This window comes from Octopus bimaculoides, chromosome 5, assembly GCF_046866305.1.
Source record: "Octopus bimaculoides isolate indiv1 chromosome 5, ASM4686630v1, whole genome shotgun sequence".
Taxonomy (NCBI): Eukaryota; Metazoa; Mollusca; class Cephalopoda; order Octopoda; family Octopodidae; genus Octopus; species Octopus bimaculoides.
The window spans coordinates 126789391-126811914 of NC_142932.1; the positions used below are offsets into that span (position 1 = coordinate 126789391).

At 39.5% G+C, this 22524-nt stretch overlaps 2 long non-coding RNA genes across 2 annotated transcripts in view; one reads left to right on the plus strand and one right to left on the minus strand.

Annotated features, from left to right (window-relative positions):
• The window catches only part of LOC149135853 (uncharacterized), a 25336-nt gene extending 9777 nt beyond the window's left edge, over positions 1 to 15559 (minus strand). Inside the window, exon 1 of the long non-coding RNA XR_016242044.1 lies at positions 15129 to 15559. This is a non-coding gene — a long non-coding RNA (uncharacterized LOC149135853). The remainder of the gene's footprint in view (positions 1 to 15128) is intronic.
• On the plus strand, positions 12094 to 14186 carry LOC128247886 (uncharacterized). The gene is made up of 2 exons (XR_008264193.2): positions 12094 to 12767; positions 13529 to 14186. It is a non-coding gene; the product is annotated as an uncharacterized LOC128247886 (long non-coding RNA).
• Positions 15560 to 22524: the final 6965 nt, after the last annotated feature.

Below are 22524 nucleotides of genomic sequence, written 5' to 3' on the forward strand. Positions count from 1 at the left end.
GACAAGTAATTCTTTGATCGATTTAAAAAAAAAACACCAAGCAAAGTTTCTCCCACAGAATTCGAAATCCAATTTCAAAGACTGGAAACTGTGTCCAAAGAGGAATGTTTGCCTGGCACGCTAATACTTCTATCAATTGCACTTTATCCATTAATAATCTTTTCTCATTTTGCCACAAGGTCAGCAGTTTGGAGCAATGGGTTTGTCGATTACATCGACCCTAGTGATTCATTGGTACTTTATTTAAGGACCTCGAAAGGATTAACAGCAAAATCGACCTCAGCGGTATTTCAACTATCCATCAATAACAACTTCCATTTTGGCCCTTGGACGATTTTCGCAGAAGGTGCATCTAAACTCAGAAAGAAGAATAAAGAAATTAGGCAAGAATATTTTGTTTTTTTTTCTATCCCTTGTAATAATTATTTCTTCTGATTCAGGCTCAAAGATTGGTACCTTATTTCATCGACCGAGGGAGGAGGAAAAAGCAAAATTCACTTTGGTAGGATTGAACTTAAAAAATAAAGAGACAGAAGGTATTTCGTCGGATTCGCTAACGTTTCCACCAACGCGCTGCCCTAGAGACAATTGTTTTAATTTAGGCATAAGTTTTGAAGGGAGGGGCTTGTCGGTAATAGACAATAATGACAATGGTTTCTGAGTTAGACACAGTTTTAAGAGGAATGGCTAACCATACCATCAATCAGTATTTGACTGGTATTTTTTTTTACCGATCCCCGAGAGGATAAAAAACAAAGCTGACCTCTGCAAAATTCGAACTCAGAACATAAAGAGACGAAACGAATGAATTTTTTCCGATGCTCTAACGATTCTGATCAGCATTCATATTAAGCACTGGTTCTCAACCGTCTTTTTTATGTATAGCTTCCTTTGATTATAACTTTATTCTGGTGGAACCCAGCCACCCCACCATAGCCATTCGATGTTGAAAAACTAGTTTTGTAGATACTTCTTTCAAAATTCCTATTTTGTTTATCGCACATTCCCTTGTGTAGGTTGAAAGAGACACAGTTAATGTCTGCTTAGAGTTGTCGTCTGCGGTTACCACATCCATTACAAAGTCGAGGTGGGAAGGAAACAAAAATGATAGATTTTTCTCTTCTAACCCTATTTTTTTTTTTCTTTAATTATGTTTTCGCCATTTCAGCCAAAATAATGCAAAGAAAACCGTTCATGGAATGGTCATAACAGAACGCTCCACGCTCACAAAAATTAGGACAATTAACTCAATAGTTGCCAGGTCTCCTTCGACAAACAATCGTGACAAGTTTATACGATTTAAATAGAAAACACGAAAAGAACAAACAGCAAACTAACTTTCCGTGTCACGTGAGCTGATGTTTTTTGGGGTTTTTTCCCAATAATAATCGCTGGCGTGGCTGTGTGGTAAGAAGCCTGCTTCCCAACCACATGCTTCTGGGTTCAGTCCCACTGTGTGACACCTTGGGCAAGTGTCTTCTACTATAGCCTCGGGCCGGCCAAAGCCTTGTGAGTGGATTTGGTAGACGGTAACTGAAAGAAGCTTGTCGTATATATATATATATATATATATATATATATATATATATATATATATATATATATATATATATCTACGTGTCTTTTTTTGTCTGTGTTTGTCTCCCACCACCGCTTGACAACCAGTGCTGGTGTGCTTAGCGGTTCAGCAAAATCGACCGATAGAATAAGTACCAAGCTTTTAAAAAAAAGTTCTGGGGTCGATTTGTTTGATTAAAAATTCCTGAAGCTGGTGCCCCAGCATGGCCGCAGTCTAATGACTGAAACAAGTAAAAGATAGAAGACAATTGGATCACGTGTGGGAGCATGCGCCATTGCAGCGTGTTGCCGCGTTGACCAATGCCTGCATGGATTGGATACTTGGCTGAATGATAACAATTGTTTTTAATTAAAGTACAAGGCCAGACATTTAGAAGGGATGTTGGTCGATCGACCCTAGTTCTTGAGTGACACTTTATTTTATCGACCCCAGAGGAATCAAAAGCTTGGTTGAGATTTGAACTCAAAATATAAGCGGTTCAAACAAAATGCCGCAATGACTCTTGAACTGTTCTATCAATCCGCCGCCCAAATAATTGTTTGAAATTTAAGCGCAATGCCTGGAATTTGGTGGCTGAGGTTGGAGGGACTAATAGTCAATACCATCAATACTAATGTATTACTGGTATTTAGTTTATCGATCTCGAAAGGATGACGGATAGAGCTTATCTCGTTGGGATTTGAAATCAAACATAAAGATGAAGATAAATAACCCGGAAATCGCGATACACAGATATTGTTTTGAGCTGTGTTGGGGTGCTAGATTCCTTTGTTGGAAAATATAAGGACACAGATCGTGTCGTATAGCCAGCTGGAGACAATGTCTCCTGGGGCTAAATCACAGCCACATTCGTCCTAAACCAGGACTGCCATGTTATGTTGGCAAACAATCTTTACTACAGAACACAAAGAGTTGGAATCAAATGTCACAAAGGACTTTAGATTCACCGATTTTGTCAATCAGAGGTTCTCAAGCATTTTTTTTACCTATGGATCCTTTGGATGCCTACCCAGTCGAGTGAACCCCCATAGCCATTCGTTATTTCAAAAATTCTGTTATATTTTTAGAATTAAATTTCATTAGGAATTGTATAAGAAAAAGTGTTAAAATAGTTTGTATATTATAGAAGTATAACCAAAATATTTTAAACTTTTCTACTCTAGGCACAAGGCCCGAAATATTCTAGGGAGGGGGTCAGTCGATTAAATCGACATAAGTACGTAATTGGTACTTAATCTATCGACCCCGAAAGGATGAAAGGCGAAAATCGACCTCGGCAGAATTTGAACTCAGAACGTAACGGCCGCAGAAATACCGCTAGGTTTTTCGCCCAGCGTGCTAACGTTTCTGCCAGCTCGCCGCCCTAGAAACGTAATATATTGTAGCAAAACTGCTGTTCGTCGTGTAACGTAATTAATTTATATTTACCATATTTTACGATTTTTATAATTAATTTATATTTACGCCCAAGCTTTGCGAATGTTCTTGGATCGTTGTTTCCCGAAAATCCCGAAAATACTTCTCGCGGCACTCCAGGAATCTCTTGCGCCACCGCGTTTGGCAGACACTAACGTAAGAGAATCCTTCTAGTCATTATTTTATAAGTGAAATTTATAAGCGCTTTCATATCAGTTTATCAAACAAGGGAAAGTATCTTGAATATAGAAATCTTGAATTATTGCCCTTACACTGTCTCGATCAAAAGTTAGTTCTCATTTCTCATATTTCAAAAGAAAAATGTTTTTATTTTAATCGATAAAATACTTTGGATAATTCTCAGAATATAATCCGTTTACAGTTAAATTACCCAACATGTCTCTCTGTTTTATTATAATTCAATAACCAAACATGTCTCTTTGTTTTCTTTTCGTTGATATTTCGTTGCTGTTGCTCGTCTTTTTCCGTTTGGGGCAAATAAACTTCCATCGATCGAGAAGAACCAAAATAAGTTCCCTCGGCAAGGCCTTCGCTGATTTTTTCGAAAAAATGTTCGTGTTTTCAAATATGTTTTATGCCAGAAATTGTTATTATTTTAGAAAAGAGGCTGGGTGGTGCTGGGGTGGACAGTTGACAGCCACACTGTTCTGGGTTCAAATCCATCTGAAATCGACAATATCTTTCATCCGGATGGAACAGAATCTGTGTGAATCGGGGTCTGCGTGTGTGCACGCGTACAAGTTCTGGCTTAACCCATGCCACACTGTCCAGCAGACCTAAGTTGCCAAATCTTTTATCATGTTAGTGGTCAGTGTAGTTTCAGAATCTTCCTCATAAAAAAATTAGTTTCGAAGACCACAACATCCACAAATTTTTGAAGGTTTATATATTTTATTCCCATTTGTTGGTATTTGGAACAGAAGAGACAAACAACTTCCGGGATAGGACACACTAGCGCAGTTAGAGAGTGTGCCGCCTGGGGCGGCCTTTCAATCTGCCGTCCCTGGACCCCACAAAAAACACATTGCTTACAGCAGACCCAAAAGTGGTGCCTCTTTAAAAGCAACGCCCGGGGCGAACCGCCCCCGCTACGATAGTGAGAGGACATCGTTGATATTATTACATGATAATCTGACATTATTCACGATCAGAAATTAAAAGTGAGTCGATTTACGTTCAATGCCCAAATTAACAAGAAAATGCCTTGCATATTAGAGTGAATATATATTTAGCAGTTGAATATACTCCTGGTGACTTTCCTTCATGGTGAGAATCAGTAGGGAAGGTATAAGAAAGAAATAAACGCGCCCTTTTTAAAGCCTAGCCAAGTTCATGGGCCCGCTTTCCCGGTTTCAATGGCGTATGTATTCCCCAGCCGGACGGGACGCCAGTCCATCGCAGCGTTACTCATTTTTGCCAGCTGAGTGGACTGGGGCAACGTGAAATTAAGTGTTTTGCTCAAGAACGCGTAGCCCGGTCCAGGAATCGAAACCACAATCTTACGATCATGATGGTGACACCCTTACCACTAAGTCACGCGCCTCCACAGGGAAGGTATATAGTTCGATTTAATGTTGAATGCCGTACGGACAAGATCAACATGATTGATATCTTTTAAATTCAAGGTCCACAATGAAATGGTTGATATCTTTAAAATTCAAGGTCCACATTGAAAATACAACAACAAAGGAAATACAGGCGTTCCTCTCTTAACTTTTGATAAAAATGTATTTGTTTGTAAACAACTGAACGATTGGACACTTGTGAATATTTTAGTTTATCACCTAGAATTATTTCTAGTCCCAACAGGTACTAGAGTATTTAGGTAAATAATTAACCACTACGCGCAGTTAAGAGCGCGGCTACTAATTCCAAGATTTTGTGTTCGATTCCAGGCAGTGACCTGAATAATAGTAATAACATCGAAAAATAATTTAGGAATGAGAACCCAGGTTCGAAATTTCCCCACGACACCTGATGAAGGCTGGAGGGTATATCAGCCGAAATGTTGTGTTAGGAAGATGAGGACAAATATCCGTCAAATGTAAATAATTAATAGTTATTAATAATAACTAATTAAATGTGATGGGCAAAGTCTTTTGAAGGATATAATACAAACAGTTATGTGAGATTTCTAATTAGTTCTAATCATAATAGAAATGTTTTCACGATGTTCTTAAAAAAAAACTTCTTCGTCAGAGAGCGAGTGACGTCATCCACGAACCTTGCCAACCCTTGTTTTATCCAAGGGATTATATAGACGGGCGAAGGCAGGTCTGTGTGGCAAGAAGCTTACTTCCCAACCATATGGTTCTGGGTTCAGTCCCATTACGTGGTACCTTGGGCAAGAATCTTCTACTATAGCCTCCGGTCAGCCAAAGCCTTATGAATGGATCTGGTAGACGGAAACCGAAAGAAGCTCATCGTGTGTGTGTATGTGCCCATCACTGATTGACAACCGGTATGGGTTTGTTTACGTCCCTATAACTTAGTGGTTCGGCCCCTAGAGACCGATAGAATAACTTAAAAGAAAAAAGAAAAGTATTGGAATCGATTCATTCGACTAAAACTTCTTCAAGGCGGTGCCCCAGCATGGCCGTAGTCTAATAACTGAAGAATGTAAAAAGATGAAACATCACGCTTGATGTTTGGAAACTCCGCGGAAAGCACTTCACTGTCAGGAAATATGAACTATGATCAGTAATGGGGTTAGACATAGCCCTTATAATTAAACGGCCGACCACCTATCGTTAAAAAAGAATCAAAAAAACATTCAGCGTAGGGGGCTCTCACCACCCAACATTAGGCCAATCCCCTCGTGTTAGACACACGCCAGTATTTAGGCCAAGCCTTCTCAAGCAAATTCACTGTTCAGAGTCGGCAAATCATTGAAACACTTTATTATTGAATAGAAATTGGCTGCAGGCTACTCTACCATGAAGCTATAACAGACTGGGATATTAATAGGGGGCGAGGGGGTGAGTATAGAAGATGGAATATCCCATGGCAAGATTTCGCTCATTAACTTTAATTAAATATAATCAGTTTAATCCACTTAAATAACTTTGCTTTTTCACCCATGGACTTTAGTATTTCTGTTTGTCTCATTGGCGTCAACAGGAAACGGCTGCTCGCAAATGATAATCTCCCGGATGCTGAGGTCGTGGACTTAGATTTAAGTTGTTGTTAATGATGATGATGATGATGATATTTGTTGGTTTTGTTTTTGCTTACATTTTTGGAGGCGGTAAACAATGGGAATATTAATGTAGGTTTTATAATGCCATGTTAAACTGAAAATTTCTCGAGAAAAATCACTGAAAACGCACAATTAACTTTAGATATAATTAGAATAAATTAACTATATCAGAAGAATGAAAACCAAGAACAAGAATACAAAACACAAATACACACACACACACACACACACACACACACACACACACACACACACACGAATTCTGAAGCACAATTCTTTAAAAAAAATTTTCCACCATTTACGCGGAGAAATCTTGGAATTCCTTCAAGAGAATAAAGTCAAGAATTAATGTTGTTTAATTATAAAATTAATTTCAAACGATCAATGAGAAAAAAAAAACAAATTCTTATTCTTCTTCTTCTTCTTCTCGCAATGTCTCATGATTCCTCTCCTACCATTTCCGGAAAGGAAAAAAGCCAAAATATCGGCAAGATTTGAATGAGTAAAGAATGTGAATAGATGAAATTTGTCGGGAGGGGGTAAGTCGATCACATCGACCCCGGTGAATAACTGGTACTTAATTTATCGACCCCGAGCGGATGAAAGACTTGACAACCGATGCTGGTGTGTTTACGTCCCTATAACTTAGCGGTTCAGCAAAGAGACCGATAGAATGAGTACTAGGCTTACAAAGAATAAGCTCTTGGCTCGAGTTGATCGACTAAAGGCGGTGCCCCAGCATGGCCGCAGTCAAATGACTGAAACAAGTAAAAGAAATAAAAGAAAGAAAGAATTATAAACACCTTCCACGCTGCAATTTATATATGTAATCGATGCCTTGAGATGTGTAACGGCAGAAACTAGATTTTGTGACGGTTGAAACTTTATTCGATAACAATAATATGGAACGTCGGAGTCGTAGTCAGTTTGTAATAGATTGGTTCTTCGTTGATTGCCATTATGTAAAGATGAAGTCATTATGTAAAGATGAAAGAACAGTGATTGAAGTTGTGAAGAAAATATTCATTTTACCGTTACATTATTCAATAACTTGCCTCGACGGGCAGGTGATAAAATCCAAAAGCATGCGAAGTAAAGATAGGTGTAGATTTTCCTTGTATAGTTTGTGTTTGTGTTCTCGTCATTGTGTAGTAGTAATTACAGATAGAAATAGAGTGATTTTGTAAGAGAAAATAAAGTGAGGCAGTGAGAGTGAGAGAGTCGGGACAAGTTGTCTCGTATTGTCGCTGATTGTAAACTTTCTCTTTTTTCTCTGGCCGTTTGTCTTTAGTGGCTGCCTGCTTCTGGCCATGATTCTAGTGGTCCGTTCACTACTGATGGTACCTCTCTCTCTCTCTCTCTCTAACTCGAGTTGTCACTAACTAACTGAGTTGTCACCAAATGACTGAACTAACTTTTTGCTTGGGGTTTCTTGTTTTTATAACTCTCCAGAAGAATAGACGTATCTCTGAGAACAATGGACTTCGTTGGTGGTACTGTGATATTTTAAGTCCAGCTTTTAGTGAAGTAGAAGAGGTTCGAAGGGTCAAGTGCTGGAGACATTATTTCGGCCTAGCTAAGGCAAATGTAAACTGTCACAAAAAAACCTATTGTTCCACCGTGAGAAAAGTTCTGTTTTAGTGTTATAGATAGATAGGTAAATAGATAGGTAGATACATACATACATACGTGTGTATGTATGTATTTATGTATGTATTCTTTTCCTTTATTTCTTATATTTGTTTCAATCATTTGACTGCGGCCATGCTGGAGCACCGCCTTTAGTCGAGCAAATCGACCCCATGACTTATTCTTTGTAAGCCTAGTACTTATTCTATCGGTCTCTTGCCGAACCGCTAAGTGACGGGGACATAAACACACCAGCATCGGTTGTCAAGCGATGTTGGGGGAACAAATACAGACACACAAACATATATATGCATACATATATATATATGACGGGCTTCTTTCAGTTTCCGTCTACCAAATCCATTCACAAGGCTTTCGTAGGCCCGAGGCTATAGTTGAAGACACTTGCCGAAGGTTCCACGCAGTGGGACTGAACCCGGAACCATGTGGTTGGTAAGCAAGCTACTTACCACACAGCCCAGCGTATAAACGTTCATCTTTTACCGAACGACCAGCACAAATGATGTGTTTCTAGCGTGTAAATGCATGTGCCGCACATTAGCTCTCACTCACTACATCAAATCGACGTTGTCTGAACAGGTGCACGGTGTGCCACGCGTCACCTGTCTAAGTGATTGCAAAACAACGTGAGATAATTGACTGACAAATCTTTGGTCGGCCCGAGGCTATACTAGAACCCGGAACCATGTGGTTGGTAAGCAAACTTCTTATCACACAGTCACGCCTTTTCTTTTTGTGTCTTTCCCTCCTCCTAACCCACCCTACCAACCCACTCCAAACAAGATAGCGAATGGTCTAAAGTTTGCAAATAATATTCATCTCTGATCCACACATTCTAATCTGCTTGTTTACAACATCTGGATGTGAGTGCACGCAACCGCTGGATCACATGATTGGGAATAGGTGTGTGTGTGTGTGTGTGTGTGTGTGTGTGTGTGTGTGTGTGTGTGTGTGTATGTGTGTGTGTGTGACTGAATACCTATATTTGTTTATTTGTGTGTATATTTACTCACACACTCATACACACAAACATAAACACACACAGACAAATATACATGCATACAGACAAGCAGGAAGGTAAACAGAGAGATCGATCGATACACAGATACACAGATAGATAGATAGATAGATAGATAGATAGATAGATAGATAGATAGATAGATAGATAGATAGATCACACCGCCTGCCAACAGTGCAATGAAAATCCAGCGCCTTATACAGAATCATATATGTATACACACACACACACACACACACACACACACACACACACACACACACAATAAAAGAGCAGTAATTCATTTCTAAAATGTATATCTAGAACAATTAGATGTTTTTCGTTGATTTCAACTAATGAAATAAGTAAAATCTAGGTCAGCTTTGACCCAGATCTAACAAGAATCTCATCTCAATCCTCAATAATTTTATCTCTCTTAGAATTCATCACGTGGCTTTCAGGTGAAATGTTCAAAAGTCTACCAAGCACTTGAACCACTTTCACTATATATTAATAACCATCGATAAAATATGATATATACCCTAAGGCGGTGAGATGGCAAAATCGCTACCGCTTCGGACAAAATGCTTAGCAGCATTTCGCCCGTCTTAATGTTGCGAGTTCAAATTCCGCCGAGGTCGACTTTGCTTTTCATCCTTTCGGGATCGACATAAATAAGTACCAGTTGAACACTGGTGTCGATGTAGTCAACTCACCCCACCCCCTTGTACCAAAATTTGAAGCCAATATAGTACAACACAATACCGTATTAAAATATAATGTAATATAACTAGAATGGAGGCGCAATGGTCCTGTGGTTAGGGCAGCGGACTCGCGGTTGTAGGATCGCGGTTTCGATTTCCAGACCGGGCGTTGTGAGTGTTTATTGAGCGAAAACACCTAAAGCTCCACAAGGCTCCTGCGGGGGATGAGTCGAACCCTGCTGTACTCTTTCATCGCAACTTGCTCTCATTCTTTCTTCCTGTTTCTGTTGTGCCTGTAATTCAAAGGGCCAGCCTTGTCATACTCTGTGTCACGCTGAATCTCCCCGAGAACTACGTTAAGGGTACACGTGTCTGTGGAGTGCTCAGCCACTTGCACGTTAATTTCACGAGCAGGCTGTTCCGCTGATCGGATCAACTGGGACCCTCGTCGTCGTAACCGACGGAGTGCCAACCAACCAACCAACCAATATAACTAGATGATGATGATGATGATGATGATTGTAATGTCTGGTTTAATCTTCAAAGTGTCAGTCAAGTAGAATTAAGTGTTGTGTTTAGAAGCATCTGATGCTTTTGCAAGGTCAATAAACACATTTATTTATTACTTCAATAATAAAACAATACAGTTACAAGTTTTGAAAGAGCAACGAATAAATCAGAGGAAATAGTTATGAATCAACAACAAAGAAATTGTTTTTCTCATCATTGTTTTGTCGCTAACATAAATTAAAGAGGAAGAAAGCAGTTGAGAAATTACAATTTTGTTTGTGACTGTTGATATATGTGTGTGTTTGGGTGGTTTGTTTTATCTTGTTAATTAGGATGATGTTTTATTTCTGAGAAAAGACATGGTGGTTTTACTAAAAACATACCTTTTCATCTGATAATTAATGGCGACAGAAGTGACCTCCAACTTAACATGGAGGTTGTGTTACAACACAGAACACTGCGTTATTTACCTTAAAAGGACTCCTCATAAAAATTCGTGATATATCAAAGCACTCAGTTATATATTTTTTCTACTCTAGGCACAAGGCTCGAAATTTTGGGGGAAGGAGACCAGTCGATTAGATCAACCCAGTACGCAACTGGTACTTATTTAATCAACCCCGAAAGGATGAAAGGCAAAGTCAACCTCGTCGCAATTTGAACTCCGAACGTAAAGACAGACGAAATACCGCTAAGCATTTTGTCCGGCGTGCTAACGTTTCTGCCAGCTCGCCGCCTTGATTATATTGTCTACAGACCAGAACCGTCTGCTATGGCCGCCAGAACTGCCAGGTCACGTGAATTCAAACTGCTACGGGTTCCTCGGGAACAGATGTCCAGGTACTGGTGTTGCAAATAGCCGCGGAGACCATTTTTCTATGTTTTAACACAACATCTACGTTAAGTTAGGATCAGAATACATTTTATACATTTTTTTCTGCGCACGATATTAATTGGTACAAACTACAAATGAAATGGCAGATAAGATCCACACTCAACTCCTATCTTTGAGTGGGGTAGACAGTCTTGATAACATTCGATAGAATGAGTCTACGCGCTGTATACATACATACATACATACATATATATATATATATATATATATATATATATATATATATATATATGTATATATATATTAGGATACAATATTAGGATAAAGGCTTTATAAGAATTTATCAAGTAGTTAGCGTGAAAAAACCTCATAAGGAAAAAAAACATCATTTTTTCCATAAATATATGTAATCTAATTTATATAAAGGCATTACTATACAATAATGCCTCACGCTTAGAGGGACTCCAAGTCAAAACTACCAAAATAAGCGCATTTTTCACCCTCTACTCGGTTTCTGTCGAACCGTTAAGTTAAAAGACAAAAATCCACACAAAAAAAAACAGTCGAACTCGGCGGTATTTGAACCCTGAACATAAAGACGGACGAAATACCGTAAGCATTTCGCCTGGCGTGCTAACGATTCCGCCAGCTTGCTGCATTTGTATGATGCCCTACTTTAATAATCCTTTCTACTATAGGCACAAGGCCTCAACATTTGGGGGCAGGGATTAGGTCGATTATATCAACGCCAGTGCGTGACTGGTACTTAGTTTATTGACCCCGAAAGGATGAAAGGCAAAGTCGACCTCGTCGGAATTTGAACCCAGAACGTAGCGACAGACGAAATACCGCTAAGCGTTTCGCCCGGCGTCCTAATGATTCTGCCAGCTCACCGCCTTATGCCATATTTTAATAATGAATCAATAACAATCATCACTTCACTTCAATTCGCAAAATTTAATGCCGCATCAATAAATTCTTCAAGACCACGAGATGTGCCCCAGTCAATCACATACTTCTACACTCAGTTGATCCTTTTTCTGGTCCTCAAGACGGAGAACTTTCAGAATCGTTGGCGCGCCGGACAAAGTGCTTAGCGTCATTTCGTCCGTCTTTACGTTTTGAGTTCAAATTCTGCCGAGGTCGTTTTTGCCTTTCAACCTTTCGGGTTCGATAAAATAAGTACCAGCTGTGTACCGAGGTCGATGTAATCGACTAACTCACTCCTCCGAAACTGCTGGCCTTGTGCCAAAATTTGAAACCAATATTTGTGATCTTCTGTTGATGTTAGACATTGATACTTGACTTTTGGCGAGAAGCAAAAATAGCAAATCACATAAGGAATACTTCTGATGACGTCATAATAGCTAGCCTTGGATTATCAAAATAATGTTCCCGCTTTAAGCACATTCTTTCGTTACCAAAACTCATACAAAAATGGCTGTAAAAGAAACCAAACAAGCGACGTTTAATCAATTGAAATTGTCGACATTACAAAAACATTGTTATTGCATGAACGAGCGCAATATTATGACGTCATGAGAGCTATTCATTTTTAAGATTAAAAAAAAGGTCAGTTAAATGAGAATCTGTTTTGCCGAAGAAAAACAAATTTCGGTGAATTGTTTTAAATAACCAACGATAAGGTTTCGTTTGTTCTCATCTAACGAAACCGAAACAATGTAGAGACAACTGAATGACCAGCGGTATCAACATTGCCAAGGTATACAGATATAACACGGCAAATGTTGTTTTCTTTCTTTCTTTCTTTTCAGAGCAGCGTTAGCAGCTGTTCGTTGAACCTGTTTCAATAGTGTCGAGGGTCACGCCTGGCATTACCAAATCTTACGAACAAGGTTACTATGTTTAATAACATTTTTGGAGTAGAAATACCTCTTTAACCTATGACCTCCGTCGTTTGTAGTCCCGCCTACTTTACATTTCTGAAATGTATTTTTCTGATTAATCAACTTCTCGCTCTTCGCTTGTTTATTTGGTAAACCTGATGAGTTGAGAGTCGCACAAGATACTACGTAATCTTGTGGGTGTTTTGTATGCAGCATACCTTACTGCACTATGCTTACATCTCCTCGCGAAACAATCATAGCAATACCAGAAAACCTAGTCATCTGTGTATGTGTGTGTATCCATACGTACTTACATACATGTATATATACACTCACACACACATACATACATGCATGCATACATACATACATGCATACATAATGAGAAATTCAGATGTCTGTATCCAGCAATACACATATCCATATGTGTGTGTGTGTGTGTGTGTGTGTGTGTGTGTGTGTGTGTGTGTGTGTGTGTGTGTATGTGTGTGTGTGTTTGCAGATATAGATAGATAGGTAAATAGAGAGACAGAGAAAAAGAGAAAGAGAGAGAAAGAGAAAGAGAGAGTGGGGGAGAAATATAAATACAAACATGTATATATACAGGGTGGGTGGAAAGTAACTAGGTATTAGAAATTGCTTATAGAATTTTTAGTATCACTGAAGTCATGACGAAGACATTTTTTGAACAGACAAAACTAATGAGGATTTCTTATTTTCTTATTATCTTATTTCTTATAATCCCGATGGCCGGTCGCTTGACTGTTCAGGAACGAGCTAAGATAGCAGCACGCTATGAAATGTGGAATTCTTTTGTCTTGGTTCAGAGATGGCACGCATGGAAAGGTAAGCCTGCAACAGTACGTCCGGAGACAATAAAAAGTTGCCATGCAAAGCTGATGACCACGGGGAGGAAGAAGTGGCCGTCCAACCACATCTCGATCAGCGGAGAACGTGGCAACAGTGCAGGTAATGTTTAATCACAGCAAACAAAAATCAACACGTCAAGCAGCTCGTGAAAGTGGACCGACGAAACACACCATAAGTACGGTGTTGTATAAAGAATTGAATTTTCGTCCGTGGTAACCCCATTACATGCAGGAGCTAAAACCTGAGGACTATGACTGCAGAAGTCCATAACTCCAAGAAGTCCAGATCTCACTCCATGTGATTTTTACCTGTGGGTTTGCACAAAAGAGGTGTACAAGACAAAACCTTGCACACTGGAGGACTTGGAGACACAGATTCAGGAGGTTCTCAATGATATCCCAGACAACGTCTTTCAGAAGGTTGTTCATTCCATCCCTGGCCGTATGAGGAAACTGGTTGGCACCACCGGTGCTTACGTTGAAATATGAAGATTTACTTTCATTTTGCCATGTAATAAAAAGACATATATCATTTGTTTCAATAGATTTGTAAAAAGAATACGGATTTTATTACCTATTGTTAATGCCTACTTACGTTTCACCCACCCGGTATGCATACATACATACATACATAAATACATACATAAATACACACACACACACACACACACACACATATATATATATATATATATATATATATATATATTACAAATAAAAGGGTAAAGGATTATCAATTTATTAATAAATTAATAATTAATCATTTTTACCAGGCCCTTTTATTTGTAATAATTATTCACTCCCTGATAGTAAACCGCAGATTTTCTGCGGTATTGCTTGTGACGCACATGGTAATTCTTGAGGAGGGATAAGAACTGGCTGGCCTATGTAGGTTCGGAGATGCTGTTCATATTGTGCTGATGCATGATGTCGCTTGGTCGTGCATGCAGAATTGCCAGCATCGTCGAATTTGCAACTGGAATATCATACTGATGAGGAAATGAAAAGTCTTTACTCTTCTAAGCCAGAAACGCGTCTATGATTAACTAAGACTGGTTAGGTTCGTTATTTTTTCTTCTTGTTTTGCCTTTGTGAGTTACAAGTATTGCTATCTGTTGGAGTTTCAGCATTTTAGCTGCTATTTCTGAACTTCGGTATGTGGTGAAGCAACTGTTGCTGATCCCTTAATTATGTTTATAAATGTATAAGAACTTCTAAATAAGTTCTTCACCGATAATGGTGTTTACATACCGAAGGGCATGGTAAAAATTATTAATTATTAATTTATTAATAAATTAATAAATTGATAATCCTTTACCCTTTTATTTGTAATATATATATATATATATATATATATATATATATATATATACAGCAGCACACACATACACTTTATACATTCATTATAAGAATTCTCTATTTTTCACAAACTCCAACAGATGTGAAGAATATCGTTTTAACGGTGGAAATCGGAGGAGATAAAGTTATCTTTTTTTTTTACCTTTTAACTGTTTCGGTCCGCTGACTGCGACCACGCTGGGGCAATGTGTGGAAGGGTTTCATTCGATTAATTTACAGCAAGGCTCCTGCATGGGCTTCAGCCTAATGACTGAAACAAATAAAAGATTTTCTGCGCAGTCGTTAGTAAAGAACCTCAAACCCCTATTAGGGTCGAAGCTCTGTCTCCACATTTCCGTTTAACCACTGACACCGTACCCTTATCTACGTCACTATATATGCTTGGTGTTATGGACGGCCTACGGTTTCGAGATGGCAGACACTTAATGAGATTTAGATTAACTAACATCGACGACGAAGGTTCCAGCTGATCCGATCGTGAAATTAATGTACAAGTGGTTGAGCACTCCACAGGCACGACTACCCTTTCCATAGTTCTGAGGGAAATTCAGCGTGACACAGAATGTGACAAGGCTGACCCTTTGAAATACAAGTACCGTTGGTCGTTTCCCCCCCCCCCCCCCAGTTGAGTGGACGGGGGAAATGTGAAATAAAATATCTTACTCGAGGGGAAAACGCACCGCCTGGAACCGAAATCACTGCCTTTAGATCGGGAGCTGAATACCTCTGCCACGAGGCCACGTGCCTTCACTAAATTTAGATCACTCGCTATTATCCCACACAGCGGTAATCTCATAAAATTCAGAGGGATTGACAGCTAAGCTATACTGACGTGTCGACATTACACATGATGATGAAATTCCACAAATTGATTTATGATACCATAGCTGCTATTGCCTCATGCAGTGTTAATAATTGCATCACACACCGTTCCTCTGACACCATACATCGACTTAGATTACTCGGAATAACCAATTTTTAAAAATGCCCCGTTATTTGAATATCGGAATCGACAGTTCTTCGAATGAATTCATTTAGAGTAGTGGTTCTCAACCATTTTCTCTCTACTGAACCTCCATAGCCATTCGATGTTTAAGAAAATCCTATAAAAATATTTTTATAATTAAATATTGATAGGAATTGTATTTAAAAAATGTTAAAATATTTAGTGTTTTGTAGAAGTGTAACTAATTAATTGTCCATCATTTTTATCCATTTCTTGTCAAAAAAAAAACTTCATAAACAAAACTTTATATGAACCCGCTAGGATCATATGGACCCCGATTGAGAATCACAGGCTTTGAATATTCAGCTACTTTTCATTAACGTTCTAAGTTCGAATCCCGTCAAAGTCAACTTTTCCTTTCATCCTTCAAGATTCGATTAAATAAAGAAGCAATTGGGAACTAAGATCAATGTAATCGATAAACCCTCTTCGAAATTTCAGGTTTTTTGCCCTTGTTAGAAACGATTATTTTATTGCAAAATCGATTGAAGGGAGAAACGAGAAGTCATTTGGTTAGAACCTTTAAACTTCCGATTCAAATTTCGTTAAGTTTAACATATTCATTCAGATGTGGAGTATTTTAGAAATCAGTTTTTTACTACTACACAAGTGTGCCCATCCGTCACCAAATTTGTTTCCTCATAACTTTCAGAAAAATGGGTATGTTTTAATGAAATTTTCAACAAATTACGAGGAAGTGCGGAAAAGTTCCTGGTTTTAAGGGTATCGGGAAAGGTCTAGTTAGAGGCCCACTCTTCCGAATTATTTTACTGGGCTTACAAAATCCGAAGGACCGCTGCAATAAATGTGTGAATCTGAGAGGGGAATATCTTGAATAAAATCATAATTAATTGATCCCACTGCATTTTCTTTCACTCAAGGTTGGAAACTTTCAGCACTCTCTCGTATATCAGAATATAATATGAAAAAGCGAAAATGATGAGAACACACATGTGCATACTGACACATATCGCGATATATTTTCGAAATTTCTAGTTTCATTTTGTAAATATATAATGTGGTGTGTATCATTATGTCTGTGTGTAAAACTACTAAATTTTTTCCATATTAAGCTCCGAAATAATTGTAATTTACACGCTCTGAAATATATTTGTGGAAAAATTTCGTTAAAACGCGCATTTTTCAGAAAGTCACAAGGAAACAAAGCTAACACGTGTGATTTTCCCGAAGCTCCACTCCCAACTCCTGGAAGAAGTGTTCATAACAAATTTCGATGCAATCGAAATCTACATCATCTGAAGAGTATTTATAGAAAATTTTATATGAAAATGTTTATTCTTTTGGAAGTTATGAGGAAACAAATTCGGAGGCCCTTTTGTGTAGGTGTGCCTATTATCGTTAGAAATGCTTTGAACCAAATTAAATTATGAGTCATTGACATTGTCCTTGTCACGTCCTCTCCTATCACATGCAACCACACACACACACACACACACACACACACATACAGGCTGTAGTTGTTTACAGCGTAGAATTGTCGCCGTGTAATGTTATTTATTGCTTGTCCTTCAAATAGCCAGCTGTTGCGAAGCCACGGCTGATGACATATTCCAGGAATCGATACCCAATAATAAATTATTGATCCCCTTTTAAGGAATTTCAGTTATTTTTGTTTACTGTAAATATGTAAATAAAGTGCGCACAACTAAGTAAACGGTAGCTCGGCTCTCCGATACGAAATAAGACGAACCAGCAGCCCGGTTTCTAATCCTAGTTTAGACAGTTTTTGTGTAGTTTATCCAAACAGTGAAGGATTCCCCAACTTCCAAACATAATAAGTATCATTATGAGGTTAGTAATATGAGGGTGGTAATAGTTCTAATGCAGTAACAGAGAGTGTAATGGTATTTGTTGCGGATGGAGTGGAGAAGACGCGGATTCGCTTAACTACAACCGGAAGTTTTGTGGCTCATATTATCGACATTGTGTTGTGTCTATGACCAAGGCATTTAACTTTACAGCAACCCAGACATAATGTTATACAGAATCTACACGTAGCCGTAGGAGTGACTGTGTGGGAAGTAACTTGCTTACCAACCAGATGGTTCTGGGTTCAGTCTCACTGTGTGGCACCTTGGGCAAGTGTCTTCTACTATAGCCTCGGGCCGACCAAAGCCTTGTCAGTGGATTTGGTAGACGGAAACCGAAAGAAGCCCGTTGTATCTATATATATATATTTATATATATATATATATGTGTTATGTGTGTGTGTGTGTGTGTGTGTGTGTGTGTGTGTGTGTGTGTGTGTGTGTGTGTGTGTGTGTTTGTCCCCCCACCATCGCTTGACAACCGAGGTGGGTGTGTTGCGAGTGGATTTGGTAGGAGAAAACTGAAAGAAGCCCGTCGTATGTGTGTGTGTGTGTAGTCCTCTTCGTTTGTCCCCCACCACCGCTTGACAACCGGTGTTGGTATGTTTACGGATGCATGAATTTGCGGTTCGGCAAAATAGACCGATAGGATAAGTACCAGGGTTGAAAAGATTAAGTACTGGGTCCAATTCGTTCTACTAAAAGTTCTTCAAGGCGACGCCCCAGCATGGCCGCAGTCTAATGAATGAAACAAGTAAAAGGTATGCATGTATATATGTATGTAAGTATGTATGTTTGTATGCATGTATGTACGTATATATGTGTGTATGCTTGTATGTGTATGTATGCATGTATGTACGTATATATGTGTCTGTATGTATGTATGTATGTACGTACGTATGTGTGTATGTATGTATCTATGTATGTATCTATGTATCTATGTACAGATATATGTACGTACGTATATGCGTATGTATGTAGGTATGTATGAATGTATGTATGTATGTATGAGGATGGTCGTTTCCTGGACTCTTAGCAAAAGTCTAGATTTTTCTGTAAGCTCCTTTGTTCCTGATTGTTCACCGAAACCTAATGACGACGATGTTCATTATTGAACTGATGAGTTCATTAATGGCGAAACTGCGTGGATCTTCAAGCTACGTTACATGTGAGGCACGTATATGTGGAAGTTAAGTCGCTAGTAATCGTGACCAATATGGCTGCATATCTCCTGGTTCGCACAAGAACTCCATTCCTGTACAGCAACCGCTCAGTAGTATGGATCGACATCATCAGCCTTCAGGACTTGAGTTTAATTTTGTTCTTCCTCAAAGCTTCTTCTTCATATCGCTTGTTTGTCCTCGTAATTGGTAGCATTCTTATTTCTTTATTGCCCACAAGGGACTAAACATAGAGGGGACAAACAAGGGCAGATAAACGGATTAAGTCGATTACATTCACCCCAGTGCGTAACTGGTACTTAATTTATTGACCCCGAAAGGATGAAAGGCAAAGTCAACCTCAGCGGAATTTGAACTCAGAACGTAACGGCAGACGAAGTACCGCTAAGCATTTCGCCCGGCGTGCTAACGTTTCTGCCGGCATGCCGCCTTATTGTAATTGGTAGCATTCTATTCTACAAGGCGTCTGACACAGGGGCATCCTTATCACTTGCCCCAGTTATTACAGTTGATACTCAGGGTTCAATGACCTCGTTATTTCCTCACTTGATATTTACAAGTATTTGATTGTGGGGCAAATGTTATGACTGGTGATTCTCACGGTGTGTAGTGGGGCAGGGAAACAGTTCAATGCTCCAAAATTTAAATATGATGACATTGAGAGTCGCAAAAGCAAGTAGACAGAACAGTGACACCTTTTGTTGAGGAGTCGTTAGTCATACACCTCCTGTTTTACACTCATTCTGTAACATCCTGCTGAATATAGATCACACGTGCAGAGTCGTCTGCAAATTGCAGCTCCAAAATCCGCTTTCTGCAAGACTTTGAGGTTTGCGAGGAGCATTCTGATGTCGAAGAGATCCGCATCTTGTTTGAAATCTACAGCTCCGTTGATGCCGCCTTCAATCTCTTTGAGAAGTCCGATGACACATAGAGGAATAGATTTAGTAAGGAATATGATAAAGGGGATTGGTGCAATCATATACCCACGTCTGTCCTCTGTAAGTAGAAAATTCGGACTTCATAATTCACAGACACCATGTTGCATTGGCTGTAAAGGTAACAGTGAGACCATACACAACGAGCAGTGCGCGAAAATAGACAGATAAAATCGAAATTCTTGCCGATAAAAAAGCATGCATCATTTTAACAATAACAAAACTATTGAGCAGGTGACGTTGAGCATTGCAGCGATCCCGCCTTTGAATGCGGATCCAAACTCAATTGGGCTAACCTTGTTTCTTGGAAACAAGGTTGACTTAATCAAAAGCTTTTGACTGATCGAAATTGATCAGGACCCATTCGAAGCTATTTTTGTCTTCAACCCTGTTTTTGATGTATTGCATTACGTGGAGGTTGTTGCGAATGAACCTGCTTTGATCGTGCACGTTTGCGTTTCCCCAACCAGATCAACTGACGATAACCATCAACCCTTTTGCTAACACCTTGACTAAAATCGTAAAATCTGTGTTTGGCAGAGTTATGTATCAAAAATTGTCTATTTCGTCTCTTTGTACTCCTTATCGGCGTCTTTTCCTGGCTCACAGCACTAGAAATTCTCCCGTTCTTCTACCACGGATTCACATAACAAGTCTGGCATGAATTCGCAAAATTTAAAAACCATCCAACCCGTACGATTTGTGCCATCAGCAACTGTTCATTGCCTTCCTTCCATATTTCAGCTGCAGTTATCAGCTTCACGCAGAACTTCGCGTATTCTTCCGAGAACTGTGGCCGGCTACTGGAGTAAGCATTAATGTTCTTGTCCTCGACCCACCGCCTACGCCGAACAGTTGCATGAAGTGACGTCGGAAAACGGAACACATCTGTTTGAAACCATGTAGCTTGCACTGGTCAAGAATTTTAGAAAAGAGGCCTTAGTTCTGACAACGCAGCGCACGACTTTTGTACTGAAGAAACGGTCAGAGGCCAACCGTTCCGCAAACATGTTGCTTGTTACGCCTTTATTAATCATCCCTTCAAAATTGCCAACTAGTCCCCACCACCATCACCACCTACCTCAATCGCTAGCTCTTTGCTAAACGTTGATTATGATCTAATTGCCCACTTCAGGATGCGGTACACGGACGGGATGCCGAATGCACTTTTGTCGAAGGACAAGCCCAAGCCAAGAAGCCGAACTGACAAAATGCCGAACGGACACAATGTCGAACGGCCATAAAGCCGAACGGACACAATGCTGAACGGACATAACTAGGAATGTTTTTTTGTTGTTCTTTTTATTGTGTTCATTCGGTTTCTTGGATTCAGCTTTTTGTCCTACGGCAAAAGTGCACTCGGCATCCTGTCCGTACACGCAGGATGCACCTCTGCCGGTTCTTGACGATTGTTGCCTTATCTAATTCTCTTAACTCGCTTCCCTATAGTTTTTGCATACAATAACTACACAATCAACTTTCAGTAATCGCGAGTCCCAGTCTATGGGTCCTCTCTAAGTTGACCAGTTAGGTTACAAATTTGTTGGTTTGTGTAGCAACTGTTGACATCCAACACTTTTCCTATCCACTGACCGCACAAACATTCCATCTAGATATGATCTGGATGACCCACTGTCGTGGAGTTCTATATCTACGCTTGCACATCAGTGGAATCAAATAGGTGCCTGGCAGACATTTGAAAATTCCTGAGCAGGTTTTCAAGGCTTTTGTACTCCCTTATTCGATGCACTGGCCTCACGCAGTCCTACCGGGCGTGTAAAATGCAGTTCCACTAATCATAGAAATTGGTATGATCGGAGGAAGCTTTACACGTCCAGAAACCGAACCAAAACCATTTATATTTTTCCAGCTGGACATGTATCAATTTTCCTATTCACCTCTTTGTGTATATATATACCTAATTTTACCGTCCGCAGGAGGCCCTATTGGGGGTTGAACTCAAAGGGGTCGTAACAAAATATCTCAAGATAATTTCCGTACCACCCTGCTCCCTAAAATTGAGATAACTAAATAAAACAAACGAATTGTTTATTTCGGTATTTAGTCCGATCCTATTTTAAGTCCTCACTTCCGATCCTATTTTGCTCATCCGTTTCATCCTTTTGGGTCTGTAAAATAAGAACAGTGAAGGCGCGTGGCCAATTGGTTAGGGCGTTGCACTCGCGTTCTAGCAATCGTGAGGTCGATTTCTGGACTGGGCGGTGCGTTGTGTTCTTGAGCAAAACACTGCATTTCACGTTGGTCCAGTCCACTCAGCTGTCAATGGGCAACACTCAGGACGAAAGTTGACCTGCATATTTTGCCAGCGAAGCAACATCATTCAAAAGCTAAAACAATGTGAAGTGCAGCGTGACCAGCGATGTAGAACAACATTCGATAATCTGATCGATGCCGTGATACCGTGAAAATAAGATCCAGTTCATAACTGAATCAATCGACGCCTTCCTTCCCGAAACTCTGGGTTCTTATGCTTCGGTAGGAACCACAAAAGTAACAAGATTAACAGAATTGAAAATACAAAATAATAAAGTCTGGGAAAGTAATTGACTTGTTTTAAGCTGGA